This window comes from Marmota marmota, unplaced genomic scaffold, assembly GCF_001458135.2.
Source record: "Marmota marmota marmota unplaced genomic scaffold, marMar, whole genome shotgun sequence".
Classification (NCBI taxonomy): domain Eukaryota; kingdom Metazoa; phylum Chordata; class Mammalia; order Rodentia; family Sciuridae; genus Marmota; species Marmota marmota.
In genome coordinates, this window is record NW_026000005.1 from 31,729,981 (window position 1) to 31,749,719 (window position 19,739).

At 32.8% G+C, this 19,739-nt stretch overlaps 1 protein-coding gene across 11 annotated transcripts in view; it reads left to right on the forward strand.

Annotated features, from left to right (window-relative positions):
* Spag16 (sperm associated antigen 16) overlaps nucleotides 1–19,739 on the forward strand; it is a 925,858-nt gene that overhangs the window by 360,810 nt on the left and 545,309 nt on the right. The window lies entirely within an intron of this gene.

Consider the following 19,739-nt stretch of genomic DNA (forward strand, 5'->3'; position numbering starts at 1 on the left):
CCCCTCCCCTCCCCTCTCCTCTCTCTTTCCTGGGCTCCATGATGTGAGCAGCTTTCCTCACAGGCCCCAAAGCAACCAGGCCAGAAAACATGGACTGAAACCTCTGAAACTGAGCTAAAATAAATCTTTCTCCCTTTAACTTTAATAATCTTAGGAGTTTTGTCATAAATGATGTAACAGGCACCTATGGAGACACTCAATAAACGTGTTTTATTATGTAGGAAAATGGAAGACTCATTGTCAGTAAAACCTGGGTGGAGATACTTTTAATCTTATTTTCCACTCAACAGCCATTATCAGTTCCCTTGAATTGCATCCCAAGGCCAGATGTTGTCTTATATTTTGCTTATTTGTGGTGTTTCTAGCCTAGAAACATTAACTATGTTGACTGATAAGGGAACAAAATAACAATTAATTTTTGCTTTGTTATGTACTGGCAGGATAAGTACTCCAACTAACTTGAATTACTAACAGAGTAAATATGGAAAATATCATCAAAAGTCTTTGTAAAGGTTAACATTGCTACAGCTATGCAAGCACATATTTTCCCTAACAAGATTAGTAATGCCAGCTGCCTGCATTCAAAGAGACAATTTAACTTCAATTTCAACATGATATGAAACACTGAGTAAAATGACAATAATAGTTAAATTAAATTGAAACATGTATCACAATTACAAATGAAGAAATTAAAGCATACCTTCGTGTTACCTGCTGTGGTTATAAATGAATAAAATGGAATATTTAAATTTTTATTATAGAGCTCTATTTATAAAAATTTAAAAGATTTTGTCATAATATAGTTTTTACAGATGCTTTATACTTACTGCATCCATCCTATTTTATGGCATAGCCCTCTTATTGGTATAATATTTTAATCCCAAGAAATTAAAATGTTATATTTCTTTCTATTTAAGGTAGAAATTCTTTCTATTATGGGTTGACACTTCTTCACCTCTCTCTGCCTTTCTCTACTGCAAAGACTGGGAAGTCAAAAAACTACATTTCCCAGAACCACTTGAGACTTGAATTAATTTTTTAGTAATCTAGTTTCTGCCAGTTAAATGCCCTTGACTAAAATTTGGGAGGAAAGGAGTTGAGGCTATGTTTCTGAGATTTTTCTTCAAATAAACACCTGGTGGAAATTATCTACCATCTCTAGGGTGCTGTCACAGGATCGTGGTCCCTTTTACCAGAGCCATATCCTTGTCACAACAGCCTCCTAATCATGGCCAGCTTCTAGATTATAGATGATACTTTAGCTTTCCTCTGGTCTAGTCCTGTGACCCTCATGGTGACAGTATTAAATACAATTTAAAGTCTGTTTTCAGCCTTTTGTGTTCTGAAATTCATCTAAGATTTCATGATGTATCTTTTTCTGTTTATCCTAGAAAAACAGAATGCATCCTTTGTTTTGGAACTGATAATAACTAACAATAACATACTTTAAATATTATTTACTTATTTCAATTAATTTTTACCCAGAAAAATGTATTCACTGAATTAAAGTCATAAATTTGCTTAATATCAATCTGTTTAATATAGCAAGGTATTTGAAACCTAGTTGTACCCCATCCCGTCACCTAATTAAATTCTCTGCTTCACATGTGCTTGTCTTCATGATAGCCAGCTTGTTCCTCATCCTGCTGGCTCAAGGCTCAACACAAACCACAGCTGCTCATCATGGTAAAACTCATGTGTCAACAACAGAGTCACAGAAATTCCATTCTCCTCTTCACAGCTGTTTTCCTTAGGCCAGCTAATTCACATCCCCTGAGGTAAAGCTCAAGGACAAAACCATGGGTTTGAATAAATCCGTAGTCCCTCAGGTCCTCTGCCTTACTGCCTGCCCACTGGTTGAACTGCCTGCCACCTCTGGACTCCCCATTGGCTCCTGCTGAAACCCCTATCCTCACTGACCTGTAAGTAATAAACGTCTTTTATTTCTCCCACTTTAGTTTCACTTCCTAGTTGTGCCTTAGTCGATACCTTACCCTTGAACCCAGCCTTGTTTCCAGTCAGGGTTCTCTTAGTGTCTATCTTTGCAGGAACAAAGTAAATACAAGTCATGTAAGAGCCATAAGAGCCTCTTCCAGTGTAAACAAGTTCCTTGTGAGAGGAACAACTGATCACAAGTTGGACACTTAGTCATTAAGCCACCAGGTAACAAAGTATCCTGGGAAAGGTACACTGTAAATATCTCTGACCAATCTCTTAAATTTCAGCTAAGGGAAGAGATGGAGTTTAAGGCCACTCTCAAGTGAGTGGCCACAAAACCAAATTAGGGACAAGCCATAACAAATTAAAATCACAATAAATCAACCAATAAAGTATAGCTGGTTCTGTCATTAAAAAATTATACTTCCTAGGCCCCACCACTCCTATTTCTTTCATTGCAGCTGAGATAATCACTTTTAAATATTTCTGGGTTTTGGTTACTTTATGTCTTGGAACTTGAATATTCCAACAATACTGATTTGCTATGTTCTGTTGATTCTCTGCTGATCTAGATAAGTATCTTATCTCTTATCCTCCTTCCCATCTCTTTTCCAAAGAATCATTCAATATGGTTATATTGCCATTTTTACTTCTTTATTGTGTTTTTCATTTTACATAGTATATTTATACTTTTATCTCATTTTCATCAATTTTTGAAATAATATTTTGACCTCCCTCTTTGTGAGACTAGGATATTATTACTTTCAACATTTCCTGACCTCTTTCCCATCTACTACTCTTTCCTCCACTTCTGTTTTTTTTTTATTCTGTAATTATAATAACTATGATAAGTAGTATTTTCTTTCTCCTGATAATATCTGCTAACTGACAAGAGTTTTAAGCTTTCTTGAAACATATTGAGATTTGATAATGGCTTGTTTATCCTCTCCTTTTTCATGATTTCATTATCTTTTCTTATGGTTTTTTGATGCCTGATATTTCAGATCTAAAGTTCCACATTAGTACATTTGCATACTGAAATTCCAATATTTCCTTGGTTTTAATTGATATGCTGACTCGCAATTATTATTTTTTCTATCTTATTTCATTTAACTTAGTATTTTTTTTCCATGCAAGTTTAGGGAAATTTGACATGAGATGTCAGCGGAAAGAGATAGAGAGAGAGACACAGAGAGAGATTATTCTAGGCGATTTATGATTATTTAAGATATTTTTTTTAGGCTATTTGTGAGATAATTTTAATATATGTGCATACATATATAAACTATTACATACTTGCATATATTGCCTACTTGCAAAATAAGTATTAGAATATACATCCAAATAAAGGATGTTAATTTCTCATGGCATTAATTTTCAGACATGCTGATGTCTTAGTATTTACAGGTAGAAAGATAGGCTACAATCAAAAAACAAAAGCATAATTCTTTCGTACTCATGGAGCCATGGCATAGGTTAGGTTACCTGGGCACAGAGGTAGTCTTGAGAGTTAATTCTAACCTAGTATTTATCAAAATATGATCATTAAGACTTTCTGAAGTTCTTATTAAAAATTTAGAATATCAGACCTGCTGTAGTTACCAAGCTTCAGATTAGGATCCTATAACCTATATCAACCTCCCTTAGCGATCCTTATGAATCTGAAAACTTGGCAGTGCATCTCTAGATATACCAAATGCTGAATTTAGAATAAGAAGATAAATTCCAGACCTTTCTTTTCCCCACTTGCTCCCTGACTGGAAATTTGACATGAGATGTACCAAGGCCAGTCTTCCTAATCCACTATCAGCCTTGCAATGCAGCCAAAGGCTTGGAAAACTTTGCCAGTAGTTGGAGGGTTTTATGCCTGCAATGAAGTGAAGCTGGAAAAGGATGGAACTAAGGAGACATTGCTCATATTCATGTTTTTTTCACATAGTGGTTGAATGTGACAATAAAATATAGAAATTCATTTTACCTTCATCATGTTCCAATCTGCTTTTTATAACGAGTGCCTAAAGATTATGTTTAGTCAGTTTAGCTTCAAATCAAGTTGAAACAATGCACAAACATATTAAACATAGCTTCTAAGATTTAAGTGTTTAACCTTCATAGATATGAAAACATTCCCTTTTTCCTTTAGTAAATAAGCTTTCTAAATAGTGCTGGGAAAGTCTTATTATTAATCAAAATCATATCTTAAATATCATGTTGAAATAAATATCATGTTTTTAGAGAGAGAGAGAGAGAGAGAGAGAGAGAGAGAGTTTGTTTTTAATATTTATTTTTTTAGTTTTTGGCGGACAAACATCTTTGTTTGTATGTGGTGCTGAGGATCTAACCCGGGCCGCATGCATGCCAGGCGAGTGCGCTACTGCTTGAGCCACATCCCCAGCCCAAAAATATCATGTTTTTAACATGATGGTATGCATTATGTTAAAAATGAAGTTTTACAGACCATTGCTAGTTTCTTTTCACTCGAATACAAGAATGCCTGTTAGTTAGAGTCGTCATCTGGAATGTGCTCAGCTGCATTAAACTGTAGAGGCTCTAGGAGATGTTAAGAAATGTGATTTTAATTTCACCTGCTGACTTTTTGAAGGCAACTTATTATAAGAAACAGTTGAATAGTGATATCATGCTGTTGGCACTTGAGCTTTCTGCTGGAGGTTGCAATCCAGTCTTTTCAAACTTGTAATTATTATTTCCTAAGTAATTCTAGGTTTTCATTATTGAATCTGGATATGTCTAAAAGGTACTGAGAAGTAATATGCAAACAGGCATACTGATCAAATGATAACAACTTTTTTTGTCAATAATATTCAATTTTATTCTTTCTGATGATATAATTACATGATGCTAGAAAGAATATTTCATGTAACTGGTGAGTTAAATTTTATTTTTAAGGTAATTATTGTTGTTTATTGTTACAAGTCAACTATTCTTTCAAGTGGAAAGATGTTTTATTCTAGTATTATTAATCTATACATCACAGGTCTGAGAAAGATATGAAAGACAGTGAAGTTTTACACTGAATTTAAATATTTTCACCTGGTTATTCAAGTTAAATATTTGAAAATAAGTTTTATTGATATCGTGTTGTATAGATGCAATAAAATATGAAAAAATTATTATTTAGAAAATAAAATCCTGTTAGGGTCAACATTTTTTCCTTTGAAACATATAGATAATTTAAGTGATTCACCAAACAGGTAGGTACTGTAAATACAAAATTCAATTCAGACTGTGAGAATATACCATATGTAGTACCTTTTGTACTAGTGTGTGAAAGAAAGAAAGCACTCTTCTTTTGCCATTTCATGTTAATGTGCTTCCTGCACAGCTAGGCACAGAGATTTGATCTGTAAAGAAGATGAAGTCATTGCTCTTGTAGAGAATAGATTCTGATGAGTCAAATGAGATGTAAATAAGTAAACAATTCCAGGCTGCTGCTTCTAATAACTGAGATAAAGGCTGAATTAGTGAAGATGATAGGCAATAGCATTGTGTTCAACAAACAGAGTAATCTATGGAAACTCTTTAGTATGAGAAACTGAAGTTCTATGGTCAACTCATTCAATTATATAAGAAAAATAATATAAAAGAACAAAAATGACCTTTATTATTCATTTGATTTATCAGTATCTATCTCCAAATACATGTCAAATAATACAATTTAAAAAATCTTGCAAAGATCATACACCTAACTAATAGGCTGAGTGAACTATGACTATATCTGAGGAACTCTGATAGCAAACTCACATCTCAGTAAGAATGAACATGATAAAGTAAAAGGTTAGGGACCTTCCACAGAGAGTTAAAATAATCAAACAGAAGTGATTTTTGTAATGCTATGGATTTAGAAAGCCTAACTTATGCCCAGATAAATCTCTCGACTAATTGAGCAAGGCCTTTGGGGCACTGTAGGTTTGGATTTGTAGCTACAGGCTATACCATTTGTTAGTCTATAACCTGCCGCAGCCCGGCTGGCTGGGCAAAATAAGCGGAGGGGGTGACGAATAACTTGTGTACGTTGATACAGCAGGAGTAGGAGCCGTTTATTGCAGGACAGGAGCAGTATTTATACATTCCACACAGCTTATCTAATTAGCATAAACTAGATACATCAGTCAACCAATCAGGAATCTCTACACCTAATGGCTCGGTTTTGTTACTTCTCAAACCACTCCCTCTGACATTTTGCCAGGCACCATCCAGACTTGTTTACGAACTTTAACATTCCCCTGGCAAAATGCCAGGTGTTATTTTGACTTGTTTACAGACTCTAACAATAACCTTCTTATTACAAAAATGTAAACACCAGACATTTCCAAGATGTCAGTAGATTATAGGATCTTTAGGAATAGGAACTTCAAATTGGTTAACATATACCACCAGATTGATTAAAATTCTGTGACCTCGATTTTGTGTGTATGCACATGTATTTATTAAAAAAGATACTAAACTCTTCATATCCTAAAAAGAGAAAAGTAGTTTTGGCAATAAAATGATGGACATTATTTTCAATCAGCATCTCAGAGTTGTTAGTGGCTAGTTTCTGTTAAGTGTTGTTGAATGCATGGATGTATGAAAATGCCATGGGTAATCTGTATGTGAGAAAGAGAACACAAAGAAATGAACTGGGATATAGAAATCTTTAAAGACACCCCCTCACAAAATTAGACTTAATAAATATATTAATCAAAGTTTTAGGTTACAAAATAAAAATGCAACAATCATTGGTTTTTATATACTACAACAGACAATGCAAAACTGAAAAAGTTAAATCTCAACATTTATAATAGCATAAAAACAATACAATACTTGGAAATATAAATTTAACAAAAGAAGTAAAATACTTTATGTTGAAAACTATAAAAAATTGCTGAAATTTAGAAAGATAGGAAAAAAGGAAAGATATCCTGTGTTTGAATATTAGAAGACTCGGTAGTATTAAAATGTCCATACTACTTAAAGCTTTCCATAGATTCACTATAATTCCTATCAAAACACAGTAGCATTTTTTTTTTTAGCTGAACTAGAAAAAAACAGTCCTAAAATTCATATGGAGCCATAAAGGACCATGAGGAGCCAAAACAAACTGTATAATAGAGCAGGAGGCCCCACACTTCCTGACTTAAAAATGTTATAAAAATACAGAAATCAAAACAGTATGGAGAGATGATTTTGAGTAAAGATGGAGTAAGACACAACAGAAAACTCTTTTCACCTAGACAATGACTGTACTGGCATAATTCATTTCATATAACATTTTTGAAACTGTGAAGTCTATTAAAAATATGCAGTATTCAGGAGAAAGCTTGAATGTAAATTGTGGTTATTTTAAGTCAATTTCAGCATTCAGTATCTGTGCACATATTACTGGAGTGATCTGTACACAGCTTATAGAAGTCAGTGGTCAAAATGGACTTGTTTTCCAAATATTGCCATTCTGATTACTGATTGCTGCTTCTGATCACAAAAATGCACATGGAGTCAGGAATTCATTGATGCACCTCCATCCATTGTTTCAAGTATCCTTCCTTCTGACTGAAGTGACTTCCAAGGAAAAAAGGGCCTTTGTTCTTCTCCCATTTATTTTTCTCTTTTGGAAGATAGACATTAAAGAGTAGGATATTTAAAAGAAAGGACATATATGACAAAAATTAGAAGATTATTATGCCTGTTAAACCTGATGGATTAGAAGACCTGATCATCTGCACAGACACACCCTGTGAAAGAGACAGCCTATAGCAATCAAAAAAGGTAGAATTAGGATAAAATAAAATGGAAAAGAAAATAGCAGACCTAGGAGGAAGGAGAATCTGATTTCCAAAGTTATCACATTATTAGAATCAGATGTCCATTTCTAAACAAATCTCACAGCTATATAAAGAAACAGAAAAGTATGGCCAATTCAAAGGACAGAAAACAAAAACTAAGTTAAACAAAAGGCCCTGATTAAGTCCTAATGCAGATCGATAGGACAAAATTCTTAAGAAAACAAAAACAAAAATCTCTTGTAAAGATGGTCAGAATACTAAAGGAAGGTGTGGAGAAAATCAAGAAAAATATATATGAGCAAAATGAAAATTTTGGTAAAGATACAACCCAAAGAGAAACCAAAAAGAAATTCTGGAACTGAAAAGTAAAATAACTGCAATGAAGAATTTACTAGGGAGATTCAAAGGCAACTTTAGGTAGTCAGAGGAAACAACTATTAGTGGATTGGAAGAATAGAAAGGGAAAAATAGATGAGGAAAAAAGTGAACAGAGACTTGGAGAGCTGTAGGGCACCATTAAGAGGATCAAAAATCACACAGGGGGAGTCACAGAAAGAGCAAGAGGGGGGTAGAGAGAAATAATGGTTGAAAACTTTTCTTTTTTCTCCCCCTTGTGGTGCTGAGGATCAGACACAGGGCTCAGCACATACTTGGCAAGTACTTGACCACAGAACTACATCCACAGTTCTTTTTCATTTTATTTTGAGACAGGATCTCAGTGGCCTTGTAATTGAAATCCTTCTGCCCCAGGATCCCGAGTAGCTCACATTACAGGCATTTACTACTGTGTCCGGAGAACTTTCTAAATTTGATGAAATACATGAGTATAAACATTTAAAAAGTGCAACCAAACCTAGAGAAGACAAATTCAAAAACATGTACACCAAGATATATATAATCATACTTTTGGAAGACAAAGAGAATCTTGAAAGCAGCAGGAGAAAAGCTATTTGTTACATACAAAGAACCACAAAATTATCTGGAGATTTCACATGAGAAACTCTAGAGACAGAAGAAAGATAAATTTAAAGTATTAAAGAAAAACATTTTAACCAAGGAAGCTTTTATCAGCAAAATTGTCCTTAAAAACTATGGAAGAAATTAACACATCCCCAGATAAACAAAACAGTGTGTTTATTAATACTAGACCTACTCTGCAAGAAAAGGAGGCAAGTAGAAGGAAAAGGTATCTAAAAAAGAAGAAAGAACATGTACAAATGCCTACAAATCTTTTGAATTTAACTTGAATGAATACCAGTGATTGGACATGGAAATTGTGGGGAAGGATCTAAATGTTTTATATGGACAACTGGATAGACAGTGTACCATTTATTCAAAAGGGAGAAAAGGAAGATTATGTCTAGAAGGAAGAAAATAAATTTTGGACATGGTGAGTTTGTGATCTCTCTCTGAAAATCAATTGGAAATACCAGGTGGTCAATCATATATATGGGTATATGGCTCAGAAAGTATATCTGAGTCCTATCTATAAGTTTGGAAACTTTCTATTAGTCACAATGGACATGATTAAAGATGTGATCAGGCAGGAAAAGTATGTATCAGAATGCTTAGAAAACTATCCAGATGAGCACAAATATTTACACATAAGGGTGGACTGGAAAAATGAAGGAGGACATATGAAAGGAGAATGGGTAAGAAAGGATCATGGAGGTAAGAGGGAAACCAGAAGAGCAGAGTCTTGAAATCCACACAAAGAAATGTTTAGATACAAGAAGAATTAGTGGTATTATAAAGAGGTTAAAGGTTAGAAAGGAAAGGATTGGAAAAGAACCAAGGTCACTTAGCATTAAGGAAGTCATTGGTAGTCTCAGCAAGAGCACTTTCAGTAAAATGCTGGGACTAAATCCAAACATCAAAGAGTCGAAAGAGAAAGTAGAGTGAATAGAGTCAGTTCTCAGTGAATTAGACAGGGGAATGAAGGGAAGGGAGGGGGGATAGAAAAAGAAAAGTGTGGAATGAATCTGACACAGCTTTCCTAGGTATATATGTGAATATACCATAGTGAATCTCACCATCCACAAGAAATTAATTTTTAAAAATAAATAATTTATTTTTATGTTTTTTTTAATTAAAAAAATAACTATGGGTAAATGGCAGAAAGATCAATAGAGAGAAGGGAGCAGGGATCAGGAAAGGAAAGGGGAAAGAGTCTGAATTAGGATTATATCCCATGCTTGTGTAATTATATCAAAATGCATTCCATTGTTGCATATAACTGAGAAGAACCAATAAAATAAAATAAAAAGCTAAATAGTGAAATGATTGGGTATATATTTGTCAACCTCTTATGGACAATTTTATCCTAAGTAATTCTTCTACCTTTATATCTCAGTGGGTTGCAGAGCCCTCCTTCCATTATAGAGAAAACTGAAAAGTGTAGACGCCAGATGTGTCTCATCCTTAGTTCACTTACAATAGAATAGGGAGGGACATGAGACAAGCTCCTTTAGACTGCAAATACTAATCCAACTTATGATCACTGTATCCTCTTCCTGAGGCTCTGTTGAGGATGAAAATACTGTCCCTTTTAAGTTGGCGTCCTTACACTGTTGATTTCAGTTAATATTCTTGGCAAATTCAGTTCTCTGATGGGTTATAAATTATGGTTTTTCCTGCCACTTTGTTTATTCTTGTGCTTGCAGTGCTCTTTTATTAACCTCTGTATTGAGGTTTGATTGACATACAAAAAACTGTGCATATTTAATATATGCAACTTGGTAAGTCTGGAGATAAATAAATCTCAGCAAAACCATCCCAATGATGTATTTCATAAACATATCTACCACTCCAAAATGTTTCCCCTTCCCTCTTAATTTATCATTATTATGAAATTGTTCTTAGAATAAGAACAATTAAAACTACCCTTTTAGCCAAGTTTTTAAGTGACTTGTACAGCCACTATGCTGTAAGTAGATCCCTATGACTTAGACATCTTGCATAAATAAAACTTTGAACCCTTTGATCAATACCTTCCTCTTTCCCTACTTTTTCAGTTCCTGCTTATCACCATTCTACTCTCTGCTTCTGAGTTTGACTATGTTAGATTCCTTATGTAGGGGTTATTTTTTTTGAAACTTTCTTTATATTTTTAAGTAGGTATTACTAATACCTTTTTAAATGACCTTTTACGAATTCTTATTTGTTTATACTATCACAGCAAAAAAAAAAAAAAAAAAAACCACTAGTTTTTTGAGCTAGGGATTTGTAGTAAACCCCCAATAAATGAGCCCCAAATAGCTGAAATTTCTTTCTTCCCAAGGACTGTGTATTGTATTTACCACATTGGTTTAGATATATACTAGATACTAGATAATATAAGCAAAATAAATCATTTCATCTTTAATTATGTACAATTCAAGGCCTGTGGCAGGCAGAATAATCCCTCCCCAATCCAAAGTTGTCTATATCCTAACCTCCAAAATTTATGAATTTGTTACCTTATATGGCAATGGGAACTTGGTTGCTGTGATTACATTTAGGACCTTGAGTTGTAGAGTTTATCTTGGATTATCTTGGTGGGCCATGTATAATCATAGGAGTCCTTAAAAGCAGAGAAATCCTTCCAGATTTCATGGGACATGTGACTGCAGAAGAATAGTCAGATGCCACATTGTTGTCTTGGGAGATGGGGGAGGGGGCCATGAGCCAGGGAATGTGGGTGATCACTAGTAGCTGACAAAGGTATGGAATCCACCATTGCCTCCAGGAGGAAATGTGGTTCTCCTGGTCTCTTGATTTTAGTCCAGTGAAACTCATGTCTGACTTCTGACCTGAGTGTAAGGTAATATTTTGTTTTGTTTTCTCTTAAGCCAAGTTTGTGATGATTTGCTACAGCAGCAATAGAATCTAATACAAGACCAAAACAAACAAAAAAATTTATGCACATCAATTTTTGAAAATTATGGAGGCAAAATGGAAAAATAATTTTTTTCTCTTATCATCCCATTTTTAGTTTGCCTGGTGAATAAAATAAGAAAGAAAATAGAAAGCTAGAAGAAAGCTGGAAGAGACAGTAACATTTTTAGAAATATTAATTTTAAATACAAGTGTAGAAAAATATTTTTTCAGACCGAAAGACCTCTCAAGGAGAGAAAATCTCATAACATCTTGCCACTATTCAAAAATTCTCAAGGTCTGAACAATATTCTTCATGGTATATGTGTCCAAAGATGTTTTACATATATATATATATATATGTGTGTGTGTGTGTGTGTGTGTGTGTGTGTGTGTGTATTTAACATAATTTTAACAAATATAAGTTTTTTAATGGGTCTGTAATAATGGAAAACAAGCAAATTTGGGATTATATAATTAAGATAAAGAAAAGAAAAATAAATGATTTAATTTTTAAGTACAATTAAACTTATTTAAAATAAACCTAAATCACAGGTTTATTCACTTATTTGTTCCTTTACAATTGAGAACATTTCCTTATTTCATTAGTATAATTCAGAAAAGGCAGTATTGCTTTTCCTACTTAAAGCCAGCTTTTTGACCATGTAGTAAGTCCATATCTTCCTGTAGTTCTCCAGCAACTGGTCAGTGTTTAAGCACAATTTAATTGCACTCCAGTTGCCCCTAATGCAGTTCCACTCAAGGTCTTCTTCAGTCAATCTAGTTGCACACTGAAATGTCATCTTCCTGAAGAGCAAAGCATATGGACCCTTGAATTTCTAGTTAATAGTTTTGCTTTTGAGATTATAATAAATTTCATGGCAAAGGTGCTGGCTATTGTTTTTTGGCTATTTTAAAATATTATGTATTTAATCTGTATAATCCAGTTATGAGTTTGGGAGAAAACATATATAATACAAAATTGGCTTTTGAGAAGGTGGCAACAGATTTGACAATATACACATTGCACAGCACTCAGCAAAACTTCTTAAAGATTCTTGTGGGCTGTGTCTTCCCCTTGGTACCTCCATCCCTCAAGGCTTCTACATTAGCTGTTCACATTTCCCTTTGCTGATGGCTGCCCTTTGTCTAAGTCTCCTCTCTTGTGGGGAGGTGAAAAAACAATGAGGACTCCTCTATTTTTGTCTCTATCATTCACTGAGAAATTATTTGCTTTTTATAAAGAGCATTAATAGATATAAGGTGTTGCCTTTACACAATAAAAATAAAAGAATGAACGCAAACTTCAGTGCCTCTCCCTCCAGCACTCCCAGGCTTTCTACTCTTTCAGTTCCAGCCCTGTGCTCCTGAGTGCTCATTCTCCTCAGCCCTCCCCTGATAATTCCTTTCCCATGGAAGGATCAGATACTTTCCTTTACACCTCATAAATGAATAATAAAGCTTTACACGAGTCCCATTTACAATGGTATGTAAGTCCAAAGATGGTCATATGTTCCATTTTAGATTTTCAGGCATCCACCCTGTCCCTGGAAGAGAACTCTTGGAACTAGGGAACGTTTTCTGGACATTTAGAAGTCACATGATATGGGCAACTTTCTATTTGTAGTTTGATCATGAGGAAAACTGTTCTTGAATTTACTCATCGAAGGACTTTTTTTCCCCCTGTGACAGTCTTTTGGAATATAAAGGTCAAAATAAAATTATGATAAAATTTAATAATTTAGATTACCATTTAAAATCTCAAATCTATTTGGAAAATAATTTCATAGTGCATTTTATTACTAGAGTAAAAAGAGCTAACAGAAGCATGTTTTCTATAACAATAACTACCTCCTCTGTGTTTCACCTCTTCAGAGGCTAATAAGACTGTCAAATTGATGGAAAGCTTCCTGCTTACTGAATTATAGTACCTCAATTTACATTAGTGTAATATGTGCCAAAAATGAAATACTATCTCATATCAAAGTCTGAATTTATTTTATTACTTAAAGCTGATTTTTCTTGTACTCTAAGCTGTAATATTCTTCTTTAGAGTTTTCTAAAAAAGTAAATAAAATAGAAGAAATAAATAAAGGAATGAAGGAAGAGAGATGGGGAAAAAGGGAAGGAAAGAAGAAAAGAGGGGGAAGAAAGAATGAAATGGATGGGAAGGAAGGAAACTGATTTTTAGTGTTTTTCTTCAAAAATTTTAAAATGATTAATAAGCCTTAACTCTGAACAGTGATATAAAAGCTCATTTGAGAGCACAGGGTAATCTCAAAAGGAAACTAAGCATTTAACACGGTGGAGTGTGGTACCTAATCAGAAAACATCCAATAGGAATGAAGTAGTTGTAATAGTCATATAGTTACACAGTTCCAAATATAACAACTCCAAAGGGTTACATCACTAACTTCAAAAGAACTATTTATTTTATGATGATATGTAATCCCTGTCAAAAAAGAAATTACCCATTAATTATAAAAAGATAATGAAGGAAGGTGAAATTGAAGGTGGAAATTATGGTTATACTTATTTGTGGTAATATCAAATTTTTGAAAGCTTTATAAAAACCTATGAAGTAGGTAAAATAGGTTGTATAAGATTTTACAAATGAGGAAGCTGAAGCTCAGGAAGATTCAATGACAAAAAATACCAGAGAGGACTAGCAGTGGGATGTTGACTCCTATTACAATGTTAGTTATATAGAGAATTACATATATTTTTATATATATATATATAAAATTATATATATGAAATTTCATATATATATTTATATATAGAGAGAGAGCACACACCAATAGATGCCCTGAAAAATAATAATTCTCTTATAGTTGTCATTTTTTCCGTTATGGAGACTTCCATTGTGTTATTTAACTTTGGGGTAGTCATTCCATGAAAGAGCACTAAGAACTATGGGAATTGTAGGATAAAAATATACTCCCTACTCTCAGAGATTCCAGTCTAAGGTAAAGAACAGAGAATTGTGGTAAACTTCTTACACTACCATTTTGTTGGAAAATTGGGCCTGCACTTCTGAACAAATCTAATTTTTCAGAGTTAATTTTTATATTTTGTGCTTGAAATTTTGTGGGTGAGGCTATTTATAATTTCCACATGTATTGATATTATTTGCAATTATGTTTCACAATTTATTCTAATCATGTCCTTGGTTTGTTGAATATGAAGATTAGCTTCCTTTCATCATAATTTTACAAGGCCAAACTTGGTGCTTGGCATATAATCTGTGCTTGAAGGGTTTATTATGTATTTATTATTAGAAAAATAAACACACATCGTCCAGAAATTAAGCACTATGGAAGCATGTAATGAAAAAGTTGAACTTTTCCTCTCTTTCATCCACTTCTCCTCTTAGGTAATCATTGCTAGCATTTTGACTTTGGACTCCCTAGATATATTTTAAACATATAAATACATGTGAATTTCTAAATTAATAAATTGAATCCACAAGATTATTTTGTAAATACAAAAAAACTTCTTTAAAATAAACATTGTATGAGATTAAAATTTCTAATATTATTTTATAACATTAAACCTCTTCACTGCTTTTCTACAGGAAGACAAACACTGAACACAGTGATGATCTTGCAACTTTGAAGGCTGCACAAATTATCACTAGTATTTTACATTTTATACTAGGAATATTAATTTCAGAATAACAGTTTTATTAGGAAAAGCAGTCTCAATTTCAGTTTTTCTACTCTCAATCATTATTGTATTTTCATTTCATTGTAATGCTATTGAACAAAATTTAATAATTATTAGGTACTGAAGTACTTATTAATATGGTATTTCTGCTTTGCAGAGTGTTTTTATTCAGTAGTAGAAATAATTCTTTATCCTTTGAGTTGATCTCTATATAGTAATACATGAATATTATTAAAATATACCCTAAGCATATGTAGTGGCAATGCTGTAATAGTGGAATTTAGGTGTTGTTTTTGTTTTTGTAGTGCTATTTAGCTCTACTTCCTAACCTTTTACTGCATCACTATTTAATTAGTAACACTAAAAAAACTAATTTATGTGAATTGTGGATTGCATTACAAATCTCCAGAAAGCCCTTGTCCTTTCAGGAGGTCCACAAGTCCTTCACCTAGAGGCTTACACCTGAGATGCTACATCCCTTAGCAAGAATACTGCATCACTGGGACCTGTTGTATTGTTATTTGTATCAGGTTGATTCAATCTGTTTGTTCAAAAATAAATTCATATATTCCCTAGCATATATTTGATTATCAATAAATAATGGAAAGGACAGGGTAACTACTAAATCAGCCTCTCGCTCTTGTTATTGCTTTCATTTGCTTGTTTCATGAATGTGACAAGTTGACAGTATATTTATGTCTTCATAATAAGGTGATAGCTAGCAAATCACTTCTCAATTTCTGTACTATTCTTTCTATTGATATTAATTCTAATTAAGATTGTTCCTTTTTGGAATCATGGTTTTTTTAGAAGGATAGGTGAAAAGTAGGACATCATAGCATTTTTCCTGTTTGCTGTGTTGAAAAAAAAATGTTGGTATACTTAAAGATAAGCAATCTATTGCAAATACTTTGGAAGGGCCATTTTAATCACTGTGATTGTAGTGGAGCTTTTAAAAGTGCATGTAATGGAATATAAAAAAGGTTTGGAATTTCTTCAATAAATGTATTCATTCATTTGATTACTTTGAAGTTGGAAGAAAAATTATCAAGTATTTCATGTGGGGTTAATAACTGAGTAAGGTTAATTCTGTTCTTGACATTTAATGTGGCTCTTGATGTTTTATCAAGCATTTTAATAAATTGACTTTAGTAATTTGTATGGTTTCTCATTGAGATTTCTTATTCACCAATAAGAATAACTAATCAGTAGCTATGCTCATTTAATAAGTAATATCATAATTCTGAGAATTATCTTTGCCTTTAGGTTAAGATGTGTCTGAGAGGATATCTGGCATCTCTCCTGAGACCACAGTATGGTATTTTGTTGGAAACATTGTTTGCAGACCTTAAAACATTAATTTTTTTGGTCATTTTATTTATTCACTACTGGTTTAAAAAAAATTCAATAAACCGCATCCAGCGTTTTAGAGTTTTGCTTAGCAATACCTTCTTCATTTAAATGTTGTAATGTTTCAAATGAACCCCAGTCTTCTCATATTCCATTTATACTTTACCCATAGGCTCTATGATCCTTGAAATTCTAAATAGTTTGATTTTTCAACTAAAATCTAACTTCCTTTCCTATTAATACATTTTCAAACTCAAAACATGCTCAATTTTTTGCCTCAAATTTTTTTAAGTACAAGAGTTAAAGTAATTCATGAATCCTTTGTATCCATCTTTGAAGATGACATTGTTTTCATCCAATCTATTTTGAATCAAATCTTTGACTTTTTTGCAACATTATTTTGACTCTGAACTTTGCTAGATCTTTCTTAACCATTCATTTTAAAGTCTACCCTTCAAAAATTACCTGAACCTTATGTCTTTCAACTTTTCTGTCCTTTCCATCTACGTGCTACTGCCTCTCGGTATCATTTAGCAGAATTATTGTTATTTCGGTTACCTTCTAATTCTATCACCTTCCACTCCCTCTTCTTTCACTAATATAGTACCCTTTTCTGTGAACAACATTCCTCTTCAAATATTTAATTATTAAATATCATGGATGACTCATCACTGCTATAAAATAAGATTCAATTTCGGTTTTGGCATTAAAAACTCTCAACAATAATTCCCAGTCTTTTCAGCTCTATAATTCTCTTCTAAGTACTCTGAATGCCTCACCTCCGACTTTTAACTCCCATCCCTTTAATTTGGGGTTCAAGCCAGTGAATTATTTTTAATTCTAATTCTCCAAGCATGTTTTTCTTTCTTTCTTTATATCTCTTTTGTATGTATTGTTTGTTTGTTAGTATTTTTCAGTGATGGGGATTGAATTGAGGGCTTTGCACATGCTCTATTGCTGAACTATGTCCCTAGCCCCTGAACATTTCTTTTCTAAAGCATTATTCTCATTCACTTAAATTTTGCACACAACTCTGGCCATTGTATTAAAAATATAGATTTTGGTGTAACTTTAATACTATACCTTTTATGAAGGCTTAGTAGGTTATTTATGAAAACATCTGTCAATTTCTCTAACATTTGTACAAATCTATTCAAAATATTAATATTAGTTTTTTTAAAAAATGTCTTTTATTACAATATTTGTATAAATCTATTTTATATTCTGAGCAAAAAAAAAAAAATGCCTGATTGCATGCAATGTACATATGACCAGGTCTGTTTGTACATATGCTTATGCATACTTGAGGCTGTGTATGTGTGTGTGTGTGTGTGTGTGTGTGTGTGTGTGCGCGTGCGCGCGAGCACTAACAGAGGTAGAACAATGAAGATAGCCTAAGGTGTAGGAAGGCATTTTTTACTATTTAACAATTTTCTCATGGTCCAGCTCACCACTCCACATCATTTTAAATTGTATTTTAGTTTGTCTTAAATAACTTTCTTTTGTCTGTTCCAACCTTTATTGTCTCACTTTTACTTTTCATCCAGCAGCTGCTGACTATTTTTCTTTAATCTGTTCTCTACTTAACTAAATTGGGAATACTATTTTAGATTCATCTAAATACTATTTAGATGAAAATAGCACATAAGTATTCACTGAGAAATCCCTGGTGGTTTAATTACTGATTTTTTTTAAAAGAAATAATATAAAATAATATAAAATTGTTTTTAAAAGAAATAATATAAAATGGTCTCAAATTGTAGTTAATTTAGCAATAAATTTTCAGTGGTATGGACATGGTAATAAGTGTCAAAATATTAAACAAACTTTTGTTTGCCAAATTTATTTTAGAGCAAAACTAATGTAGGGGTTTTTATAGTCAAACCTCCTTTACAAACCTTTATTGAGTAGTTGTTTTTTGTTTGTTTTAAAGCTTATAGTGGAAAAATAAACTCCTGATTGGATAAATCTAAAGTTTTCTCAAAAAGTAAATCCTTTACATAAACCCCTCATTTTAAAATCATAAGACATTTTCTGTAAAAGTGGCAAGCAAATACTATTACTGATCTTTAATACATCTTCTATTTATTTATACAAAGAAAGTAGATTTGAGATTCTACTCCGGACTAGATAATCATAATTTTTTAGGGAAGACTATTTGACAACAGCTTAAAGGATACATAAAAAAAGAGCATTAAACCATGTAAAGGGATTAGAGTAGTGTTCTCTCAGTAATGGGGTGAGTTGCGTAAATGTGGAACTTGAACGAGAAAGGAAATGTGTGTATTCTAATCCTGAACATGAAAAACATGTTCATTCTTAAATATACAGTAAATATTTTAAATAATAAAAAAGTGTTTATAAGATCCATATGGATTTTCTAAAATCTATTATTTCAAAATATAAGTTAAGCATAATACAGGTCCTTATCATTTAATGGAAAGGATTAGGAGTGAGTGTAAAAATGTTTTAAGTTACATTTCTCAATGTTTGTTCTGTTCTGGGGAATAAGTCCTACAGGATGTTTTATGAAAAAAAAGGATTCATGAATAAATGTTTTGAAAATATTGTACATGTTATGTCATTATACATTAAAGTCACGTCACTCATTAACATTCTAAAGACACTATTTTGCAACATATTTAAACTAGCTTTCCTTAAAATTATTTCAGAATGAGATTTTTTTTCCAACCCAAACACATTTTCTCCCCCAAGTACCAAAATGGCATTCACCAAGAAAAATTCTCAGAAATGTTGTTTTAAAATTTCACCAATTAAAAATAAAACAAAACTTTCTGGCAGAGAATACAATGGAACTAAGAACTGCTTTGCAGTAGCCCATGATATATAGCACATAAAATTAAACTGCAAAGGAATCCCATGGCTGTTGCTCAGTGGAAGTACATTTTATTCACTGTGCTAACTAAGGAAGATCCTATTTGATCTCACTGATCTTTTCCTGTCTATAAAGAAGCAGCAATTATGTCTCCCTTAAATGTGTTATTGTGAGGATTGTGTACAGAAATTTAGTTTAACAGCCCTAAAATGCTACAGAAATTCCCATGTTCTATAACTTAATTTTGCCTCACACCATTGATGAGCTCAGCCTTTCAACTCAGTTTTCCCAGTTTGAACCGACGACAT